This window comes from Amphiprion ocellaris, chromosome 11, assembly GCF_022539595.1.
Source record: "Amphiprion ocellaris isolate individual 3 ecotype Okinawa chromosome 11, ASM2253959v1, whole genome shotgun sequence".
In the NCBI taxonomy this organism is placed as follows: domain Eukaryota; kingdom Metazoa; phylum Chordata; class Actinopteri; family Pomacentridae; genus Amphiprion; species Amphiprion ocellaris.
The window spans coordinates 32,436,552-32,459,373 of NC_072776.1; the positions used below are offsets into that span (position 1 = coordinate 32,436,552).

The 22,822-nt window shown below is 33.8% G+C and overlaps 1 protein-coding gene across 1 annotated transcript in view; it reads right to left on the bottom strand.

Annotated features, from left to right (window-relative positions):
- The window catches only part of man1a2 (mannosidase, alpha, class 1A, member 2), a 181,211-nt gene that overhangs the window by 113,743 nt on the left and 44,646 nt on the right, over positions 1–22,822 (bottom strand).

A 22,822-nucleotide genomic window follows, 5' to 3' on the forward strand; every position in this document is an offset into this window, starting at 1 on the left:
GTTTTTTTTATGTAAAACACCATGTGTGAAGTTTTACAGTCTGACTAAAATAAATAACTCCTCATTAGTACCTGTCCTGATTTACTGAACATAATACTGCGTCCAATTCCTGAGGGACAAACGACTACAAATGCAGAAATAAAAACACTTATTTTGTTAAGAAATGGTGTCAAATGTGTTTCTGTTGCACAGTTTTCTCTGCTGCAGACAGAAAACTGAAGTTTGGTTGTTGTTTTCTTTAGTTTTGTTTATGAAGGTCCAATGTCGACGGAGATTTCTGGAATTTTGTTTTAAATGAAATGAAATGAAATTTATCTAAACTTTTATTTGATTTTATTTAATTAAATCTACAATTGAAATTAAAATTAGAGCAAAGGACATGGATGTTCTTGTATATGTTTTTTTGGATTTTTTTTTATACACAGGACTCAGACGAGGGATCAGCAGATATGGGTTTTTTTGGGGTTTTTTTGCTGTTGTCGTTTTGTTTTGCTTAGTTTATGGGGGACCAATACCATTTTTTAAAATTTTATTTTAATCTGTGTATTTTAATTTAATTCTATTTAATTTTATTGAATTTTACTTTATTTAACTTAATTGATTTTTATTTTATTTTATTTGCTGTTGTCATTTTCTTTTGTTTAGTTTATGGGGGACCGATACCAATTTTTAAAATTTTTTTCTTATCTAAGTTTGTATTTTAATTGTATTTAATTTCATTAAATTGTGTTTTATTTTATTCTATTTAACTTAATTTTATTATATTTTATTTTATTTGCTGTTGTCGCTTTGTTTAGTTTAGTTTACGGGGGACCAATACCAATTTTTTATTTTTTTTAATCTAAGTTTGTATTTTTTATTTTATTTTATTTTAGTAAATTTAATTTAATTTAATTTAATTTTGTTTAATTTTATTTGTTGTTTTTATTTTGTTTAGTTTAGTTTATGGGGGACTGAAACCAATTTTTAATTTTATTTTTAATCTAAATGTGTATTTTAATTAAATTTTATTTTATTTTAGTTCATTGAATTTTATTTTATGTAACTTTATTTAATTTTATTTTAATTAATAAATTTTTTTTTTTAATCTGATAACCAATATTTGGACTCCATACACATAATTGATGTTTTAACAGCATGTGAGAGCAGAGAACCTGTCATTCATAACTAGACTTTTTCATTAATAAGGGTGACTATAACTGAATATGAAAAATAGAAACAGGAGTGAATAAATTATCTGTTTATCTGAGGTCGAGTGACAAAAATGTTTCCAAAATTAATTAAAATTGGACGAAAGGACTAAAAATTCTCTAAAATGACTCAAAACATTTGTAGAGCAACTCGAAAATGACTCAAAATCTGTCAAAAATGACTCCAAAGTGATTCAAAATTCTCCATAATCATTAAAAACTTTTTCAAAGTGACTCAAAAAATGTTCAGATTCTTCAAAGATAAAAAAGTGAAGATGATGCAAAGAGGAAAAGTTGCAGAAATGCTGGGAAACAGTTTAAAATTTGAAAAAAAATGTCAGATATTTTAGAGGAGGTTAAAAAAGCTTCACCCAAAGTCTACATGACAGTATCCTCCGAATATTGGATGCTATAATTTCTACTTTCTGTCCGCTGTAAGAGACGTCTTTATGTGATTTGTGTGTTTTTTTCCTGCCTATCAATATGTATTGCTATATTCACGGATGTCTTTTATTCTCAGTTTGCAGGATGAAGGAATACATTACCTGACGTTGGCCTCATCTAATGGATATATTTTCATTTTTATTCTGGGGTCAGGTCATTCTTAACGTCGGGAAGCTGCACAGTTCAGACATAAACTCACAATCACACATAATATCTGAGAGCAGCTCAATAAATCAGGCCTGAGAGGATTGAGGAAACTCTCCATGTTTATTACCGTCTGTCTGCTGCTTATTTCTCAGCTCGTGTGTTTCCACTGTAAACTTATTAATCATGCAACATTATACACTGGAGCTCACTTCGGAGCTCGCTGGCAGCCCAGGAGTGGCCCGGTGTTATTAAGGTCAGAGTCTGAGGCAGATTAAAAAGCTCTCCTCCCTCCCTCCTTCTCGCCATCAACTGATGAGCTCCAGAGGGAAAGTGAAGTCTCTAATATGGTGCTTTCTGTCGTCTCTCATTTGATGAATTTATTCGACCTGCCCTCTAGAAGAGCTGTTTGTGTTTCGGCGCTTCAAAAAAGGAGTTAAAGGTGCAGATTGAGTTTAAAAATGTGTACATGTGTGTGTGTTTGGTATGTTTTTAATTATTTTTAAGAATCAATAAAAGAAATTCTGAATTTGTGCAAAAGACAAGGACATTCCTGCATTTTTTTTTAATATAAACAGGATTCAGACTAAAGATCAGTAGACGTGAGTTTTTTTGCTGTTTTGTTTTGTTTATGGGGGTCCAATTTATTTATCAAAGTATTTATAAAATTTTATTTAATTAAATCTACAATTAAATTTAAAATTAGTGCAAAGGAAATCAACATTCTTGCATATGTTTTTGGTTTTGTCTTTTCATACACAAGATTCAGACTAGGGATCGGCAGATAGCAGTTTTTTTGTTGTTTTGTTCATGGGGTCCGATGCTGATTTATTTTTTAATTTTATTTGTTTGTTTACTTATTTTTTATTTATTTATCTAAGTTTTTATTTAAATCTATTTATTTATTTATCTCAGCTTTTATTTAAATTTATCAATTTATTTATTTATTTTTTATTTTAGTTGGTCATTTATTTTTTAAAGTTTTCTATTTAAATCTATTTATTTATATTTTTTTTTTTTCTAATTTTAATTTATTTATTTATATATTTTTAGTTTTATTTTTTCATTATTATTATTACTTTTTTAATCTGAAAACCAATATTTGGACACATGATTGATCTAATGGTTTACAGCATGCAACAGCAGAGAACCTATCATTCATAATTAGGCTTCTTCATTAATAGAAACAGGAGTAGTTAAAGTAGGAGGCTCTAATCTATTTATGTGGGATCAGCTGACAAAAATATTTTCAAAATGACTTGAAAATTCTCTAACATGACTCAAAACTTTTCCAGTGATTCAAAATTCTCCATTATGTTAAAAAAAAAACGTTTCCAAAGTGACTCAAAAAATATTCAAAATGGTTCAAGAAATTGTCCAAAATTACTTAAAATTTGACAAACATTACTCAAAATGTTTCTAAAGTGGCTCAGCATTCTCCAAATTTTGCAAAATAGAACAAAAAGTGATTAAATCAGGACGGTCTTATGTTTATGTAGGATTCACTGACAAAAAAGTTTGCAAAATGACTTAAAATGAAAAGAAATGACATAAAATACTCTACAACTACTCAAAACTGTTCCAAAGCGACACTGACTTTTTTCTAAATGGTTAAAGAATTGTCCAAAATGACTCAAAATCTGACAAACACGACTCAAAACATTTCCAAAATAATTCGAAATTCTACATAATGATTAAAAACTTTTCCAAAGTGAATCAAAAAATCTTCACAAGGGTTAATAAAGTCGTTCAGAACGACTCAAAATGTTTCCAAAGTGACTCAGAATTCTCCAAATTGTGTAAAATAGAAACAGGAGTGATTAAATCATCTCCTATGTTTATGTGTGATAGATTAATCAGTTTGTCTCCTGCTGTTCTTCTCCATTGTCTTAATCTTTCACTGTTTTATCCGTTTTATAGCCCACTGAGGTCCAGATCTTAAACATTTATGAATTACTGCACAATCTGCCCTCAGCCAGCTCCTCCCCAACATACCGACAGCCCAGATTCAGACATTCAGACACCCTGATTCCTCATCCAACACACTAACACAGCTACGACGTACATAGAAATATTCAGAAATCCCTTTTTTCTAGCCAGCAGCTGCAACCAAAGGCCGTCACTTTTGCAATTATCTGAAGGAGAAAAAAAATGTTTAAAAAATGAGCTTAGCTCCCTGCAGAGCACAATGACGAGTTCTCTGAGTTTTTTTTTGGGAGTGGAGCTGGAGTTATGAGCTGCCGACTGACCTCCAGAGTCAGTTTGACTGATTTAACGCCACCGTCTGTCCGCCCTCATCTCTCTCATCTCCTTCCAGCTCGGCCCCCGTGGAGGCTTTTCCTATCCGGAGCTTAACGGCAGGCAGAAGATGCACGAGGGTGGCGAGACTGTGACATTTGAATCGCTCCTCACAGTAAATACATTCATGGCACTTAAGCGGAGGGTGGCAATAAATTCTCCATGAAATTGAGGCGGTAAAAGAGTCCAGATAGGCTGCCTTTAAATGGGCTCTGAGGCTAAGAGCTCCGGAAATGGAGGGGATCACAATACAGTTAACCCAGTGGAGACGATTCGCTCTCATCCTGACGTCAGGTCTGACAGCGAGCAGGTTTACAAAGCCGATTTTAGTAAATTCTTTATTGATACGGCAAATTTAATTGTTATTTCACATGCCAACATGTTAGGAGGCTCAGAAAGGTCACAGGGCCTTGCTCAAGAGCAAACCAGGGCTGAGACTTGAACCAACAACCAGTAAACACAGAGAATCTACAGCTGTTAAAGAATTCTGTAGCAGAGTCAGTATAAAGACAAGCTGTTGCTCCCAGAGATGATGGTAAGAGACTCTGTTGAGCTATTTTATGATTTTGGACTAAAGCAAGAACCTAAAAGGACTTCTGCAAAATACAGGTACAACAAAAGATAATAAAAAAGACTTTAAATATGCATGGAAGCGCTATTAAAATGAATAAAAATAATACAAATAAAATCAGAAAGAGGTAGAAAAGAAAGACAAAGCATTACAAAATAGACAACCAGACTTTAAAAATCTGAAAATTACTACAACTTTTAACCAAAATGCATAAACATGTGCCTAAAATGACACAAAATGTGTCCAATCCAAATCATGCAAAAAAATGTATGAAATTAGTCTGAAATGATTCAAATCTTGTCAAAAATTATTCAAAATTAGTCAGAAATGATTTAAATCTTGCAAAGAAATTACACAAAGTAGTCTAAATTGACTAAAACGTGTCCAGAATGCTTAAAAATAGTGTGTCCAAAATAATGCAAAATAAGTACATAATTACTCAAAATTCGCCCAAACTGGCTCAAATTTTGTCAAGATTTACACAAATTACTTCAAAATTACCAACATCTGTCCAAAATGCAGAACATTTTGTCTAAAATAATATAAAATGCATCCAAAACAATGCAAAGTGTTTACAAAATTACTCCAAAATGACTAAAATACTCTTAAATTACACAATTATTGTCAAAAATTACACAAATTCACCCAAAATTACTAAAATCTGCATAAAGTGATTAAAATTTTGTCTAAAATGATTCAAAATGTGTCCAAAATGATTCAAAGTTAGTCCACAATGACTAAAATTTTCCCAAAATTGCAGATATCCTGTCAAGATTTACACAAATTAGTCCAAAATGACCAAAACCTGTCCAAAATACTGAACAATTAGTCTAAAATGATCCAAAATGAGTCCAAAATGACTCGAATTTTGTCAAAAATTCCACTAATTACTGCAAAATGACTACAACTTGCCCAAAATGCTTTAAAATGTGTTCAAAATAATGCAAATTTGTACAAAATTATTCTGAAAAGACTGAAACATTGTCAGTCATTATTCAAAATTAGTCAGAAATGACTTAAATCTTGTAAAGAAATTATAAAAATTAGTCCAAAATGACCTAAATTCGTTTAAAATGCTGAAACATGAGTCGAAAATGACTCAAAATGTGTCCAGAGTAATGAAAAATGTGGACAAAATTACTCTGAAAAGACTGAAATCTCGTCAAACATTACTCAGATTTAGTCTTCTCAATGCAATGAGTTGAACCAACAGACAGGAAGCTGACATTAAACAAAAACACAGATGAATAAAACAATGTTTAACTTTCCTATAAATACATTTGATGATAACATCTGCAAGTGCATCACAAGAGCATCTTAACTAACAGGAAGGAAGTGTATTTTTAGTCAAATCTAGTGAAAAGATACTTTATGATTCAAATTTTTCAAATCTACTCAAACTCTGCTTTTACTTCATTCATTTATAATAACTTGGATTTAATTTATTAATAACCTAACGTTATCTTTCACTGTACTCTTAATCCCTTCATCATTTTCAGCAGATGTCATTAGCAGTGGGGGTCCAGAGCATCTCTAAATCAGAGCCGTTTTGCTCTTTTTATTTATTTATTTTTTTTCAGTAAATTTGCTGTGGGAGAAGCTCCTGGCATGGTAACTGCTGACTCATGGAGCTGCTCAGGTTTAAAGCTACAGAGTGTGATTCTAATATCTGTGAACTGCTCTGTTTGCTGTGTTCATGCTCTGTAAACAGATTACAAAGTGCCTCAGACTGAACCAAACGTTCATATTCCAGCGACTTCTGCTCACGCTGGTGCACTGAAAGTGACGTTAAATATGCTCCCTAGCTAAACATCTTTCTACAGAATCACAGCGTCCATCTAGAAATGTAATACTTTATTTAATATACTAGAGTGTGTTCCTATTAAAAAATAACTAAATTCATGCGTTCCAGTTCGACAACAGGAGCACGGCTGTCTGCAGAGTGCACTGAGGTTCATGAATACTCAACAGTAAGCAGACTGCACTGCAACGAGCACTTAGCTGATGGCCTCCATCCCCGTTCTATTCGCTCATTGATTGATTTAAATGTGGCATGATGAGTCCAACTGGCACCATGACAAAACGCTGACAAATGTAAACCGCTGCCGTAAAGCATAATGCACTAAATATGTATATTATCAAGCAGATTACGCATTCTGTAGAGAGGTATAGCAGAAAACTACTGTTCTACTTCAACAGTTTTATCTTTAAAGTTACTCAGCTTTTGAAATAATTACAAAATAGACAATCAGATTTATTGAAATCTTACGATTAGTCTAAAATGACAACAATTTTTAACCAAAGTGTTTAAAAATGTGGCAAAAATGACACAAAATGTGCGCAAAAGCATGCAAATTTTGTCAAAAGCTACTGAAACTTAATATGAAACGACATAATTCTTGTCAAAATTATTCAATCATTCAATCTAAAAAAAAAATGACACAACGTAGTCCAAAATGACTAAAACTTGTCCAAAATGCTGAAACATTAATCTAACATGACTCAAAATGTGTCTAAAGTAATGGAAAATCTGCATGAAAGTACTCAAAATTTGTCCAACATGACACAAATCTTTTCCACACTGCTGAAAAAATTGTCTAAAATGACTGAAATTTCATCAAAAATAATGCAGAATCTGTACAAAAGTACAACAAATTAAAATGTATTTTAATCTTAAAATTAGTCCATAGTGACTAAAATTTGTTGAAAGTGCTCAAAAAAAGTGTCTAAAATGACCCAAAATGTTGCAAAATCTGTACAAAAGTATTCAAAAGAAGTCCAAAATGATGAAAATTACACATATCTTGTCAAGACTTACAAAAATTTGTGCAAAATGACAAAAATTTGTCCAAAATGCTTTCAAATGTGTCCAAACGAATGCAAAATCTGTACAAAATTACTGAAATCTTGTCAATAATTACTCAAAATGAGTCAAAAATTACTTCAATCTTGTAAAGAAAATACACAAAGTAGTCCAAAATGACCTAAATTTGTCCAAAATGCTGAAATGTTAGTCTCAAATGATTCAAAATGTGTCCAGAATAATGCAGAATTAGTACATAATTACTCAAAATTCATCCGAACTGATTCAAATCTTGTCAAACATTACACAAATTAGAGCAAAATCAATGAAACCTGTCCATAATGCTTTAAAATGTATCCAAAATAATGCAAAATGTATACAAAATTATTCTGAAAAAACTGAAACATTGTCAAAAAATGACTCAAAGTAGTCCAAAATGACTAAAACTTGTCCAAAATACTTAAACATTAGTACCAAATGACTCAAAATGTGTCCAGAAAAATGAAAAATGTGCACAAAATAACTCAAAATTAGTCCGAACTGACTCAAATCTTGTCAAGATTTACACAAAGTAGCTCAAAATCATTCTAACCTGTCCAAAATGCTTTAAAATGTTTCCAAATTAATGAAAAATGTGTACAAAATTACTCTGAAAAGACTGAAATTTTGTTAACAATTACTCAAAATTAGTCAGAAATGACAAATCTTGTCCAAAAGTACTCAAAATAACTCGGTATAAAACTGATTAGATAACAGACAAGTATGAAAACATATTTAAAGTAGTAAAATATTCCATTCTATCCTATTCTTTTCATTTATTTGTTTGAGTGCTTAGAATAATATTCAGTTGTTTTTTTTTTCCATTTTTGCACAAATAACGTCAACTTTTGTTTTTGTTTGTTTCGTTTTTTCCATTGGTGTATAGCACTATAGTTGTGTCATGCTATAAAGAAGATTTATTTTTAGTACTGATTTTACTGATGGTTTTGCAGTGAAAAATGAGCCCACACTGAGTAAAAATGTGACAGAAACAAAAAGAAAAACTCCCCAAAACTGCTTGGGGATCAGGGGGCTGATGGAGGGGAAAAAGAACACGGCCAAAAAAAATAAAAGGGGGCAGATTTTTGAGCTGAAAACGCTGTGAAACTTACATTAATTAGCAGAAAACTTTAATATTTCAGTATAAAGACACAATCTGAACTATGACGACGTGTTGGAGGGTTAATATTCTTTCATTACTGTTTCTATCCCCTAAAGTTTAAAAAGCTGCTATCGTTGTTCACAAAATCAACAAGAAGCTGTGACTGCCGCACAATAAAACACTTTTACTGTTGAGAGGAAAGTTAAATTGTGAGGCGCAGAGATGTAAGTGTTGTGTTTGTACTGCTCTGATTACAGCCGCCTCCAGAGGCTCATTCTAGTTTCCACGTTTCTGATTGCTGATGGAGAGTTGTGGGGGTTTGAGTTCTGTCAAGAGAAGTGCTAAGGACTCATTTTAAACTAATTTTATTTACACAGAAAATAATGGACATCATCAAACTCAAGATCTACCTTTATAGTGGAAGTTTTGATTGATTGAATAGATTTTATTTATTTATTACTTCTCTTGGAATTAATTTTATTTATTGGTTCCTCTATTTATTTACATGTTTAGTCTATTTACTGTATTGTTTTTTTACTATATTTTATTAATTTTGTCTGTTTTCATGAATTTTGACTTCTATTTTGCCCTTGACCTATTGCTAGATATTTTATTTTATATTTTATTTGATATTTCATTTCATTTTATTTTATTGAATTTTATTATATTTCATTTTATTTTTTGTCTTATTTTATTAGATTTAATGTTTTTTTATTTTACAGTATATATATTTTAATAAACTTTTGTGTTTTATTTTATTCATTTTTAAAAAAAAATTTCATATCTTTTAAACCTCTACTCAAACTCTACTTACCGCCTGCTTTTTTGATAATTTATATTTATACTTTAGTGATAATGACTTATTTTTAATTTAATGACAACCTAACTTATGTTATTTTATTTTATTTGATATTTCATTTTTCATTTTCTTATTTTACAGTATATTGTATATTTTAATAAATTTTATATTTATTTTATTCATTTTTTAATTTTCAAATCTTTTAAATCTCTATTTTATTCTATTCATGTTATATTTTTTATTTTCATTGCATGCAGAAACATTATTTAGGACAGTGTTTTCTCAATCCCTGTTTTTTTTTTTTTTTTGGGGGGGGGGGGGTTGTCTTATTTTTAACATGATGTTGAGGATATTGCCTGAATTTTTTTGTTGCATTTTCATTTATTTCATCTGTAAAGAATTTCATATATATGAAAAGTGCTGTATAAATAAATTCTAATTGATTTTTTAAATTTTATTTAATTTTACATTTCCATTGTAAAGCCACGCACTTATATTATCATAGAAAGAAGCCCAATAATCCCTTGGGGCTGGTATAGACGATGCAAATCCAGTCTCCTACTTTGCTCTTTTACCAATTCAGCAGATTCATAAATGTCAGACAGCAAAGTTAATGAAAGCAAAATGTTTTCTGCCATTTCTGCAGCATGATCTATGATGCCCTTTCCTTCTCCTCCATTGTCCGTCTCCCACAGTTAAAATGGTAAAAGCTGTTCATCCTATTAATTCACACTTACACAGGAGACCTTTTTTTAGCAAACAGAATAGAAAAAGCAGTGTGAGTTTAGAGTTCTTTGGCTTCGTTTGGCCTTTTCTGTTGCATTAGAGGCTGAAAGAGAAGCAGACCTGTGGACAGAGCTGTTCTAGTGTGACAGCAGCAGCAGCATCCCGGAGGGACAGGAAGCCCTTACAGAGGGAACTGGTCCGACGTCGGCTTCAATGTCGGCCTCCCTCCATCACCTGAGCTGTAATTGGTGAGGCTCATTACGTCCTGTGGTTAAAGAAGCTCTCTGCCTCACCTCCAATAAAAGACTGCTTCAGTAAAAGACAACTAAACACTTCCATGAGACGTCCCAACATCAGTTCTAACCGTGAAGGAATATTATACACTGCATAATAAGAACAAAACTTTACTAACTGCACACACACTGTGGCATAAAACCAAACACCTACATGTTTTAGCTGAGAATAATCACAGCATTTCATCTAAAAGATCCCACATGGTGACTGCGCTTTTTGTTTTTATTTTGCATGTTTTATAAAGTTGAAGTTAAGGTAAAAATATAAAGATAGTTACTACTGAGTTTCCTCTAGTCCTTCATAAATGAGATAGACGTCAAGCTTTACAAAGCAGTAAGAATTTTAAACTAGGTAACCAGCAGTCATCAGCCTTTAAATCAGCATATTTCTGCCCATCAGTACTGACTCGCATCATTATTTAATTTTTTTAGCTCTAAAATGCCTCATCAAAGACTAAATCACAACAAATGTTCTGCTGTTGGCTACAAAAGTGAACACAAGAGTCTTGATGTACTCCCAGCATCTGAGGAACTGAACACCCAATGGAATATTTTTAGTTTTGGTGACAGTGTCACCTCAATAAGAGCAAAATCTTCAGTGGCAGCATGTTGTGCAGCAAGCTAATTAGTCTTTAAACTTGAAGAATGACTTTAACCCCTTAATGCGTACCAGGAGATACCCATATTCCATTGGATTTGGGTCACTTTTGACCTATGTTGAGCATCAAAGAGTTAAAGACCAACAAACAAGTGTTGTGTGGTGTTTTCATGTCATCTGTTGTGCTGAATTGCAACCAAAACACAGCTAACGTCAGTTCTTTACATCTGTTAGCTTCTCTCCTGCTCTCTGTGCTCACATACTGTATTTTAATACAGCTACATCCCAGATTAAGCTGTTTTTATTTACATATATTTCTGTTTCTGATATGAAGATGCTTACTACTGACATTCTTAGTCCCTCCTTAAATAGAACACCGTCCAATTTTACAAACCAGTCACACTCCACCAGCTGAATTTACATTATAAAGCTGCTTCTGTTAACTCCAAAGTGTCTCAACCAACAGTATATTACATCAACTGTTCTGCAGTTGGCTGCAAGAGTGAACACAAGAGTCTTCATGCATTCCAAGCATCTGAGTAACAGCAGATTCAGTGGATAAGTTTTATTTTTCATGAGTAATGTCACCTCAATGACAGGAAAATCCGTAGTGGCAGCACGTTGTACAGCTAACAAGGCTAGCATTACTCCACAGGTCAGAGCTCTGTTGAAACTGTAAAGTCTATAAACAGTAAGACCCATTTTAAAACCAACAAACAAGTGTTGTGTGGTGTCTAAATGCAAACTTATCACGGCCACTGTCAGTTCTTTACATCCGTTAGCTTCTCTCCTGCTCTCTGTGCTCACATATACTGTATTTTATTACAGCCAAATCCACAATAAAGCTGTTCTCATGCACAGATTTTTCAGTTTCTGTTACCTGACAACCAAATGAGTGTGAAATTTGCACAAACACTGATTTTATAACTGCAATAAATGGCAAAAACTCAACATACAGAATGTAAATACAACCACTGCGCTGTAATATTTATATCTGCACCGAGGAGCTAAAACCAGTGACGGTAAAATGAACCATCTCTGCAGGATTTTGAGCTTAAAAACTCAAAGACTTTCATTAATATGCTGAGAAAGGGGCTCAACACGGGCCCTTTAATATTTCAGTGCTTGAGAATCTTTAATAGAAAGAAGGCTCGCGTCACATTCACACATGTTATTAGAGGCATTGATGCTGAAGAGGCGACCACATTATAGCTCCTCATTACTGTTAAACGCATGAGCAAAGATAACCCTCCCGTTAATGGAGTGGAAATGCAATTGAGCTGAGGACGGGTACTCGAGTTGATGCGGCTCACGCTTCAACACAACGTCGTTCCAATAAGACATATTATTACCGTGACTGCTTTACTGTTGACTGAAATTTATGCTTTTTCATTTAAGGTTTATCGTCTTATTGCGCTGGATTGCATGAAACGTCACTGAAGTCAGACACGAGCTGCGACAAAATATTCTTGTAACCTGAGATTGGTGAAGTAACTGAGAAAATCTTTGAAAGGAAATACTACGGGAAGAGATAGGGAAGGAAAGAGGAGCACTTCTTTGGAGGCAAATTTAGATTTAGGAAATGGTTTCATGAGGTAAACCAAACAAATAAGAATCAGGGTTATACAATGATAAAAAGAGAATATACAGGAGCAAAAGGGAAGAAAATTACATGTGTACATGCAAGTTTTCTTTAATTTATTTAGTTTATTGAGCCAAAATGAGGAAAATTTGAGTTCCAAAAGACTGTAGAACACATGATCAGGTTAGTTTTACTAAAAGTTCTATAAAGAACAACAACTTTGCGGCAGTGTGTTTGAGGAATCTTTCTGGGTTTTGCTCTTTCTCTTTTGCTCAACATCTCTTCGAGGAAAGCACATCCATCTCTAGACAGTCAAGAAAGCAGAAAGAAATATTGCTCTGAAGCACTAATAATTCTTCTGGTCACCCATGATGTGGTTTATTGTGGTAAAATTCCAGGTAATAACTGAAAACCTCCAGTTATTCTAGTATGATTCCACCACTGTAACCACCACTGTTAACCTTGATATTCTGCCAAATTTAAATAATCTACTTTTATTGTGGTTTGTATTTAAAGTGACACATACAAACCTTTAAAACTGATTCATTTTTTAGTTTTATTAGTAATATTGGATTTGATTTAAATGTAATTGCAAACAATGATTCACTAATATTCAGAATTATTTTTAAAAGAAGTCCGTGTTATTTAAACCCTGGCTGACTACAGCAAAAGTAAATAAATAAGTCTTTGTCTTTCTGACAAATTATGATTTCAATCAACTTTTTTCTGTCCACATAGAGTCCAGACAAAACTTGATTTAAAAGCAGTTTTCTTGAATGAAGCTTTAGTCCTTTACCCAGAAATACTTGCTAAAATAAATAGAAAATTAGAAATAGTTATTGATAATGATAACAAAACAAAAGTTGGTGATATATTTGCTTTTTTGTCGAATAGGAAAGTTTTCAAGTGTGTAATCTAGCTAAAAACAAAGTTTAGCTACATGGGTACAAAACTTTTTTTCTCAAAATTAGTTTTGAAAAGGAACAGATATTCAAAAATTTAAGGACTTAACAGTTACACATTATCACATATTATGCTTTAATGGAGAAATCACAAGTGTAAAGCATTATTTGTGTATTTCATTAGCCCAGTATAACCCTCAAAGCCAGACAGATGCAATTTGCACCAAAATTTACATAATTTCTTCTCAGTTGAAAAGCATAAAAACTATTTATTCCAGTCAGGTAAAGCATATATCAAGTGAAGCTGCACAACTTGCCGTTTCTAACAAGACTAGTTTGTTATCTGTGCGATTCAGTGTTTTTGAATTTTTATTGAAATTGAATTACAGTTACAGCACCACATATCAACATAAACTGCAGAATTTTGCCTTTCTGATGATACTAGTTGTTTCTATGTGTGACAAAGGGTTGTTGAATATCTGGTTTGGAAATTTCCCAATATTTCTCCATTATCATCAACATAGGGCTGACGGTGAATTCTACTTTGTATGTAAACCAAACACCTACTCATGCATTTGCTTTTCATTTTAATGATGTAAAAGTAGCGGTCAAAAGACATGAGAATATAAATTGTGGTGTTTTATATTGCATAATATTCAATTAAAGGTATTTCCTATGGTCAATAATTAGTTTTCTCTAAAATAAATGTAGGAAAAGACGTTTAGGGCTGCACTTAGCAAAGCTTTTCACTGGTCTTCCTCTGTCATATTTACTTTTTTGTGTATTTTTTCATGACATCGCCCACTTCTATGCTGACACATGGAACCGTAGATTGTACAGGGGGTCCTCGGTTTATGACGTCATGGACCTACGGCGTTTTGTTGTTACGTCGGAACTGATTGCGTGGAATTAGTTTGTGAGTGGAGCGGACGAATACGTCGTCACACGGCGCTATCAGATGGCTTTGTTTAGATTCTCCAGTTGTACGCCACTTTGGATTGTGCTACATTCACTAACTTTTTGCCCTTCATTATGACTCCCAAGTGTAAGTCAGACTCTTTTGATGGTAGCGCTTCGAAGAAAAGGAAAGCCGACTCATACACGCATGAAAGTCGGTGGTATTCATGACTTTTCCGAAGAACTGATCGATATCACGATGCAGGTAACAGCTTTGTTTACATTTTGGCCAGAGTTCCGACGTACAATGAAAATCGACTTACGTCAGGCTGTAGGAACGGAACTCCGACGTAAGTCGATGACCCCCTGTATAGATTTAATTTTCTATTAAAAGAATGGCTTGTCAAATGTCAAATCACCACCGTTTTTGTCGTTGGCAATATTGAATTTTATTTAGATGTAACTGCAAGCTTTCCAACCATTCTGCCACAGGTTTTCAAAGAAAGTTGTAGTTCTTTTCCCACATATCTGACCTGTGCAATATTGTTATTTCCATTGAGAACGATTTGGACAATCTAAGCTGATATTTATGTATACTTTTTTATATTTTTCAAATGGTATTTCTGATATGTTTGCATTGTCTTCTTTACTGCTGTAACAATGCAACATACTGTATCAAACATGAGTATTTTTCCTCATAGGACTACTCATACTCCACTTTTTTAAATGTTATTGCTTGTATTTATGTCCCCCCTCTTCTGTTAAACTCAAATAGCACACTGTGCTGTCTGCCAATGAGAAATTCTCATCGTTCGGCACAAATCAATACAGAAATCTTTAAGAAAACTGATGATTTCATGAGCCTCGTGGCAGCTGAATTGTGGGGAGATTCCTTCGAGGAGTCTTCTGAATGATGGCGGATTTAACAGAAAGGAAGAGATATCGAGCTGGAAAACAAGGATGGTAATTGAAAGGAGCAATAAGAGGGAGAGAAATGGTTAATTACAGAGACAGCAGGAAAAAATCAGAGCGAGTGGGGGGAATTAGAGAGAGACAGAGTGCCTCAGGATTATGAAAATCAAAACCCAGAGGCTACAAACATTTACAGTATTAACCTGGTGTGCAGTGAACATTCGAGTCCGGCTGCCAAACACCGCTAGAGCTTCGTTTGCCGGCGAGGAAGCCTGACAGAGGAGGAGGAGGGAGTCGAGCACAAAAGATGGAGGAGGGGAAAGTCTTTGCTTTCTCTGCAGTGATTCCACGCCTCCATCAGAAACCTTTATGGGCCGATACGTCTGGATTGCACTTAAAGAGGACTGCTCTGTCCATCGATTTATCTGGGCTTCACAGTCGATGGTCCTGTTGGGAAACCCTCTCGCTCCCCCTCCGACACCAAGCCACAAATCTGGAATCGTTTGCTTTTCACTCCGCAGTCACAGCTGAGCGAGCGACGAGCCAAGTCGGCGGCGAGAGCGGGATCTGACAGATTCCTCTTTTCAAGTCTGCAGTCGATATGCATTGTAATTCCCAGTAATCGGCTGTCCGCTGAAGGACGCCTAAAGAACTTTACTGCAAAGAGTGAGATTACAACGGCTGCAGGGTTGAAAATGACCCATGCAAGTCCGTATAAAATACAGACTAAGCGTTGTAATTTACATTCTATTTGTATTTCATTTACTTTAATCCACTTCTCTACTGTTTTGAGTGGAATCTCTTCTATAGCTGTCTTTCTAGAATGGATTTATATGGGCATTTTAAGGTGGCAAATTAGAAAAAGCTCAAAAAAATCATCATTCATTGAAGGATGCCTGCATAACTTTCCTTTAAAGCAGGTGTGTCAAACTCATTTTAGTTTCAGGTTCCACATTCAGCCCAATTTGATCTGAAGTGGGCCAAACCAGTAAAATCACAGCATAATAATCTATAAATAACCACAACTCCAGATGTTTCCTTTGAGTGCAAAAAAGTTCACATTTAAGAAGTTATCTTTCTACAAAACATCATGAACTACTTGAAATTAATTAAGAAAAAGAAGTTCAATGTCAGCAACATTATGCCTCAGTTTATCATTTACACATTACAACTTACAGATCACAGTGTTTCTACAAAGACACAAAACATTACACACTGGTATCTGGAACTGAACGATATAGTATTTTACTTTATGATCAAAACGACAAAGGTCAGACAAAAAAAAGACAAAAACTATTACAAAAATGAGACACTGTGATAAAAACGAGACACAAAACGACAAGAAACGAGACAAACGACATGAAACAAAACAAGAAGAGACATAAAATGAGACAAAAAAGTTACAAAGCAACAAAAAAAGGACAAATGACAAAAATGAAACAAGAAATGACAAAAAGGAGAAACAAAACAACAAAAAAGTAGACAAATGACACAAACGATGAACAAAACCACAAATAAAGAAAAGCACAAAATGACAAATATAAGACAAAAAACACAACCGAGACAGAAAGGAAACACTTTACGACAATAACCAGAAACAAAATGACAAAAACATGAGGCAAACAATAAAAGTCAGACAAAAAAAAAAAAAAACAAGACAAACCATTGCAAAAATGAGACACAAAATGACAAAAGAGCAATCTAATATTTTACTTCATGATCAAACAACTTGTCATGGTCTAGAAATTAGTTTAAATTCATAGTTTTACAAATTTACAATCTGCAGTTAATGTCTTCTCTGTAATTTTCACACTTTACAAAGTTGTCCTGACGGCCGGATTGAATCCTCTGAAGGGCAGGTTTTGGTCCGCAGGTCACACGTTTGACATCCGTGCTCTAAAGAATTCCCGAGATCCATTCACGTCCATATAAAGCATTTCTAATTCATATTCTATCTATATTTTATCTATATCCATTTTGGAACCTACTTCTCTACTTTATTGTGTTCAATCTCTTCTATAGTTGTGTTTCTATGATGGATTTTAAGGAGGCAAATTACAAAAATGTTATAGAAATAGCAAAACTCCAAAAATCCCCCTTAATTGAAGGATGCCTGCATAACTTTCCAGCAAAGAGTCCATTAGTTTACAATGGCTGCAGGCTTGAAAATTGTCCATTTAAGTTATTTTACATTCTATTCTATTTATATTTTATCTAGATCCATTTTGGAATCCACTTCTCTGCTGTTTTGAGTGGAATCTCTTCTATAGCTGTCTTCATAGAATGTATTTTAAGTGCATTATAAGGTGGCAAATTGGAAAAATTTTCATAAAAATTAATAGTAAAATTCAAAAAATAACATCATTAATTGAAGGACGCATCTATAACTTCCCTCAAAAGAGTCCATGAGTTTACAACGACTGCAGGCTAGAAAATGGTCCATTTAAGTCATTCCACATTCTATTTCTATTTTATCAAGATCCATTTTGGAATTTTTATAGGCATTTTAAGGTGGCAAATTAAAAGAACTTTATAGATGAAGCAAAACTCAAAAAATCACCATTAGTTGAAGGACGCCTGCTTAACTTCTCTCCAAAGAGTCCATGAGATTAGAACAGCTGCAGGGTTGAAAATGATCCATTCAAGCCCATATAAAGTAGAGAGGAGACATTTTTAATTAACATTCCATTCTGTTTTATCTACATCCGTTTTGGAACCTACTTCTCTACTGTTTTGTGAGGATTCTCTTCTATAGTTGTGTTTTCTATGATGGATTTTAAGGTGGCAAATTACAAAAATGTTATAGAAATAGCAAAAGTCCAAAAATGATCAATAGTTGAAGGACGCCTGCATAACTTTCCTCCAAAGAGTCGATGAGATTACGAGATTACAAGAACGGCTGAAGGGTTGAAAATGGTCCATTTAGGTCCATTTTTATTTAACATTATACTTATATTTTATTTAGATTGATTTAAGAACCTATTTCTCTACTGTTTAGAGTGTATCCTCTTCTACAGCTGTGTTTCTAGAATGGATTTTTATGTGCATGGCAGGGACATAACACCACAGTCAATCAAAAAATGTAATTTTTTCCCATTTTTAAAGGACCAATAATTGAAGATTTGGCCCAAATTACTTAAAAAGAAATGACTTAAATGCCCAAAATGATACAAAAATTCAAGATATATGTTTGAGTTCTCTATTTCTAGCCATGGTTTTGCTGTTTCCATGGAGGGGAGTGACTTTATATTGCAGTGAAAAACAAGCCCACAGTGAATAAAAATGTAGGGTTCAGAGTTGTTACAACCAGTCCCAGAAAATCCGACTCTATTATTCACTCAGTATTTGCATGCACAACTCTTTTTGTGCTTTTTTTCCCCTATAAGCTGCAGCAGACAAGTTCCACATGTTGCTATTATTGTCTAGTATTTCTACAGTACTATGAAAATATTAAAAAACAAGCACCATCACGCTTTCAAAACCCTGACAGCCCTATTATGCACTCCATGAATTGTCTGAGTGCTTTTTCCAGTGTTATTAATAAATAATTCTTTTACTACAAAAAACGAGCTGTACTTTTGAGCGGCGGCCCATTAACCACAGCAGCCGGCTTATTCCAACAGCTCTGGGCCAGCGCTGCCTCAGGATGTGACAGGTGAATAGCATTGGAACAGTCAATAGTTGAATTCATTCCTTTTCTTTATCGCCTCGAAGCTCTTTCTATCTCCAGTCGTGGGTTTAATGGCCGCTAATGTCTTCACGGTGTAATTAGCAGAGCGGCCAAAGACCTCCGAGCTGCTGAAAACCAGGCTTTCTGTGTTCCGTACAGTCAATAAAATATGTATTTCCGAGGCATAAAAGCGAGTTCATTTCTATTTCTGGAGCAACAAAGGCGCCGGGCTGCATGATTGGCCAAAAGAGCGGCGAAAAGGACCCGGCTGGATGTGAACGATTTCCCTGATTGCCGCAGCATCGGCTGGACTGACGGAGCTCTAAACTGTAGACTCCACAGTTAGCATAATCAGCAACCAGCAGCTATCTCATTTACAGATCCTGATGCTAATGAGCGCCGCTAGGACGCTCGTATAGAAAGGTGTAGGGAAATAACGTTATTAAAGACAAGTGTCATTTATCATGACTGTCTAATGAAGTAAATCACATTAATCAAGTGTAATTTAATAAAAAAATAACCTGAAATCTGTATTTTAGTGCCAAATGTCATTAGTCTTTGTCCAGCTTAATATACTTCACACGACACTTCAAATGAAAATAATGCTTTTCTGACTCGTGGTTTGGTTTAAACTATCATTAAGAAGTATACGTAGATTGCACAGCGTAATGGCTAGAAGAAAATGACATTATTTACATTTTAATAGCTTCCCTATGAGCTGATAAAAGGTAGAGAAAGCATGATTCATTGCAGAAAATATGGCAGCATTTGTTGCCGTATTCAAATGAGCAAAAACATTCACTGTTATCTGAAAGGAGAAGATTTTTTTTTAAACTGTTGTTTTACAGTTTAACCTTCTTTCCATAATTTGCAGACAATGTCTAATTAAATCACAAATAAAAGTATTGATTAAAATTGACTTTAAAGAAAAAAAACAACAAACAACAGGCCAAAACAGTACACAGTGTCCACACTGAAAATCTGTATTTTTACAAATAACAATTACTTCTTTTAACAATGATTAACCATAAATTGCACTTCTTTTTAACTGTATTTAAATCTGCACATGTTATATAATATTATATATAAACATTATAAATATTTCACAGATGTTTGCTGTTATTTGTCAGTGAAATTACTTATTTTAGGCAATAAAAATACTTTTTGGAAGTATTTTTTAAGCTTTCCCTGCATGTTCCTAGAAGTCAGTCATAGTCAGCTGATGAATACTGCATTATCATTTTGATAAATTACCATTTTTTAAATTACAGATAATATCTAGTAAAATAACAGAAAAATAATTTTACATGTTTACTATTAAAAATAGGGCAAACTGTACACAATGTCTACACTAAAAATCTATATTTTTACAAATAATTTATTTTTAAACAATAAGTGAAACTAAAATACACTTCTTTTTTGCTTTTATTGTATTTAAATCAGCACAAAAATAATACAAATATAAAATAATACAATAATAATAATAATAATAATAATAATAATAATAATAATAAATTTAAAAATAAATAAATAAATAAATAAATAAATAAATAAATAAATAAATAAAAAAAAAATAATAAAAATAATACAAAAATAATATCCTACAGATATTTGCTGTTATTTGAAAGTGAAATTACATATTTTAGGGAATAAAAATACTACTTTTTTTTTTACACAGATTTACCTTGCAAATTACAGATAATATGTAGTAAAATGAAAGACAAAATATTTTATGTTTACTACTAAAAATAGGGCAAACTGCAATGTCCACACTAAAAATCTGTATTTTTACAAATAATAATTCTTTTTTAAACAATGATTGACCATGTTTTGCTGTTTTGTTACTGTATTTAAATTAGCACAAAAATAATATCCTACAGATATTTGCTGTTATTTGTAAGTTGTATTTGTATTTTTTCATGTTATTTTCATTTTTTTAGAGATGTTTTTTTCATAACACAATATACTGTATATTGCAGAAAAAAACTAAATATTTCAATGTAATTTTTTTCTTTTATCGTGCAGCTCTGCTTTGAATCAAACCAAAACCTTCACTAGACAGATGCTGCAGCTCCATGTAGAGTAATGCAGCGACAACCTGCTGCTTGAATTACTGTTTACTGTCTACATGAAACATAAACGACAGGAAGATGGAAACACCTCCTGTGTCTCGACTTTACAACACCGAAACTTGAGCCAAACGTCTGAGAAACAAACGGAGCTCCAGTCGTACCATCACGATTGTCTCCTTGGCATCACAAGGTAATCAGGAATAAAAATTTTAAAAAAAGAAAAGTGGGGAGTGTGCTGCGCCGTCGTCCATACAGCTGCTGCTTCCTCACCCATCGGGGAGTGTATGGCATTCTGTCTGAATGGTAATTATGACGGGAACAAAAGGGGCATTTAGAGACAAAAGCAGGTTTTGGAGTGAATGGGCCCACTCCCAGTGTTCTGACTCTGAGTGGCGCTTCAAGAGAGACGATACGAGGTAATTATGCAGGAGGAGCTGCAGGGGGGAGGCAGAAAGGAAGGAGAGGGAGATACCGGGGGTTGGCTTAGCGTCTATGGAGAGCAACCACCAGATCTGCATTCTGCACATGTACTGTCCGTCTGGCTCGCCGTTGCCTTGGATGGAAGCTGGCGCTGAGACAGACAGCGGGCAGCGGCCACGTATTCAGACATACAGTAAACACTGATGCATGCTGGGATTTAAATTGCGCCTCACGACTCCAACTTCTCACCCTGAGAGACGGTCTTCACGAGATTTAACATGAAAGGAGATGATTTAGGGGGTGTTTGTCAAACTGTCAGTTTGGAGTAACGCTTCATGCCGACAAACAAAACATCAAGAAAGGGCGTTTTATAGGTTTAGATGCCAAATATTAGATGGCAAACTCAATTCTGACCATAATATAACATGCTATGTAAATGTATTTTATCACAAATGTATTTATCTATATGTACTTAGTCTTTAATACACAGCAGGTCCTCGGCTTACGACGTCCTCGACCTACAGTGTTTCATGGTTATGTCGTCATCTCCCATAAATTTATGAGGAAAGTCTTGTTCCATCATTCCAACATAAGGTGTTTGCAACATTAAAACAAATTTCGCGTGGGAACTAGTTGGCGAGCGGAGCGGACGAATACATCGTCAAGCGGCACTATACAAGGAAGACGGCTCTGTTTATATTTGCAGGTTGTACGCCACATACGTCACAGTATGCGAGTTCCGACTTAGGGCGGAAATTGAGTTACGTTGCGCCGTAGGAACAGAATTTCAACATAAGTCAAGGACTCCCTGTAGTATTATAATTTATTTCTGTCCTGCTTCTTTCATGTCTCATCTGTATCCAGCAGCTCTAACATGTAGATTTCTCCACTGAGGGATCAATAAACTGATTATTTCCAATGCAATATTCAGCCTTTTTTCCAATTATTGGTATTGTCTTGGGTTTATCTTAAATTTCCAAACTCAAATTGGCCAAATCCATTAAGTAAATTAATATGAAGAAGTAGCTGCAGCGTTTTTGCTACTATTTTGACCTAGAGAGTTTCATATTTCAGCTAAGTTTTATGTTGGAGTTGGTGCACAGAGTAAATTTCTTAAACATTTCAGTTCTGAGTGTCAATTATTGGCCCAAATATAAATATTAATGCCGAAGATTTATGAGATTAGGAAGTAGCTGCAGCTTTTGCAACAGTTTTGACCACTGAATTGCTGTGAAACTGTACGTTATTTGCTTCCTATATGAACATTAGTTGATTTCTTGTCTCTAATAACAGTTTTCTGTCCAGTAGAGTGAGTTCAAATCAGTGGCAGACAGAGAAAAATCAAAAAAGACGATGATGC